This window comes from Lampris incognitus, unplaced genomic scaffold, assembly GCF_029633865.1.
Source record: "Lampris incognitus isolate fLamInc1 unplaced genomic scaffold, fLamInc1.hap2 scaffold_82, whole genome shotgun sequence".
In the NCBI taxonomy this organism is placed as follows: Eukaryota; Metazoa; Chordata; class Actinopteri; order Lampriformes; family Lampridae; genus Lampris; species Lampris incognitus.
In genome coordinates this window covers 20001-22500 of record NW_026611582.1, presented here as the reverse complement: position 1 = coordinate 22500, position 2500 = coordinate 20001, and positions in this window count along the sequence as shown.

Here is a 2500-nt window from a genome sequence, read left to right as displayed (position 1 = left end):
CTGCTGCTGCTGCTGCTGCCGCTGCCGCTGCCGCTGCCGCCGCTGCCGCTGCCGCTGCCGCCGCCGCCGCCGCCGCCGCTGCCGCTGCCGCTGCCGCTGCCGCTGCCGCTGCCGCTCTGTACGGACGGGTAAGTGACGGATCCCGCGGCCGGGTTCGGTAAACACCGGTCGGGAATTCGACCCTTCCTTTGAGGTGGAAAGAAGAAAAACCCCAGACGTTGCTCTTCTTTTTCTTTTTCAAGCGTGCGAGTGTAGCATGGTTAAAAACGTCATAACCAACATATGTTGTATCGTTTACACAAAGTATCACGACGTGATTATTATTATTGTCATTACCAACGCTTATAGTAGCCCATCCCAGTTAGTAACCCCTCCCTGTTGTGACGCCATTTCCTGTTAGAAGCCCAAAACGTATGTACGTGTTCATTTTTGTCTGCCCCTGTAATTTATTTTATCCATTCCTAATGTGGGTCCCAATTCCTGCGTATGCTACAGTAGGAGCTGATCTAAAGTTTCCTGAAATCTGTCCTGTTTATACGCGACTGCTATGTTTTATGTGTTTTTGTAAAAAAAAAAAAAAAAAACCTGTATTGCGAGCTACGCGCTCTTTCCCGCTTTGGACATGTAGAAAGAGGCTACAGTAGGAGCTGATCTGAAGCTTCCAGAAACCTGCTCTGTTTATATGCGACAGAATACAGATCCCATGAAGGAGACAAGTTGTCCTGTCTTTCCTACACAACGCAATGAAAAAGTAGACCGGTCACACGAGGACTTTGAGAAAATGTCTTCCGGGAAGCCCCGCGAGGTAAACACGGAGCTGTTCCACCCCTCCCCATACAGATGTTGGAGGGGGAGGGGGGGGGGGGGCGGCAAGCCTCGCGAGGGGAGCCGTGGAAGAGCAACTGGGATAGACGGTCCGGCTGAGCACCGCCGAGCACGCTGTCGAGCTGTGCAACGGAGAGGACGACTACGCGGTAGAGCCCCTCCCACTCCGCACTCTGCTCGCCACTAAGAACATTAAATAAAGGACATCGATCCGCCAGACCGGAGGAACCGACCGCCCGAACGCCGGCAAAGCCGGCCGGCGGACACCCTCCGAAGGCGTGTTAAGTTGGCCCATCGATCAGGACACAAACACGCAACAAATCCAGTCCGGGGTGTGGTGTAAGCAGCCCTACCAGAGAAATCACCTAACCCTAACCCTAAACGTACGGCAGACGCGTCCCCTGGCTCTCACATTGACAACTGAGAGGCTTCTGAAAACCTGGCCACGCCCATCAGTAAAAACCACTACAGCAAGTGACGACATATGTACCTTCAAAGTGCTGTACTACAGGGTGCTGTTCAAAAGGTATCTATCCCGTTTACTCTCTATGCTTCATATATCATCATATTATTGAAAAGTGCAAGCCTTTAGGAACAACAGCAACTCAAGTCGCCAACGCTCTGTTCACTCAATAACTGCAGAGATCCAAACTTCTCCTGGCATTAACATCGGCACCAAAACTGTGCGCCGGGAGCTTCGTGGAATATGGGTTTCTATGGATTCAGAATGAGATGTCAGAAAAGCTCCTGTAGGTGTAATGGTCAGTTATGTCAATACTTTTGGACATATATTGTGCGTGTGCGTGTGTCTGTGATACCTAACATAAACACACCTGTATTACTAGAATTGATAGTTCACGCCACAAAAGTGAGGGGCAAACATAGAAAAGCGTGCAACCCAGCCACTGAGGATGCACAAGCCAGTGCATTCTTAGTGCAGGTCCCAAGCCCGGACAAATGGGGAGGGTTACGTCAGGAAGGGCATCCGGCGTCAAATCTTTGCCAAATCAAATATGCGGATCATAAATAAGATTTCCATACCGGATCGGTCGAGGCTCGGGTTACCGACGACCGCCATCGGTACTGTTAACCAGCGGAGTGCCGGTGGAAACTAGGCTACTGTTGGGCGAAGGAAAAGGAGAGGGGGAAGGCATGTCCAGAGGCAGCTAGAGAGGAGGAAGGGTAGGCGTGTGGAGGTGAGAGTCAGTCGGAACTTTGAATGTTGGCACTATGGCTAGTAAAGGGAGAGAGCTGGCTGACGTGATGGAAAGAAGAAAGGTGACAAGAGACAAGGTGGAAGGGGAGTAAGGCCAGGAGTATCGCAGGTGGGTTCAAACTCTTCTACCATGGTGCGAATGGGAGGAGAAATGGGGTAGGGGTCATTCTGAAGGAAGAGTATGTCAAGAGCGTGCTGGAGGTGAACACAGTGTCAGACAGAGTGAGGATTATGAAGCTGGAAATCGAAGGTGTATTGCTGACGGTTATCAGCGCATATGCCCCGCAAGTCGGGTGTAAGATGGACGAAAAAGAAGAATTCTGGAGTTGAGTTGGACGACGTGGTGGAAAGGGTACCCAAGGAGGAGGGAGTGGTGATTGGAGCGGACTTCGATGGACACGTTGCTGAAGGGAACAGAGGTGGTGAGGAGTTGATGGTAAGGTATGGAATCGAGGAGAG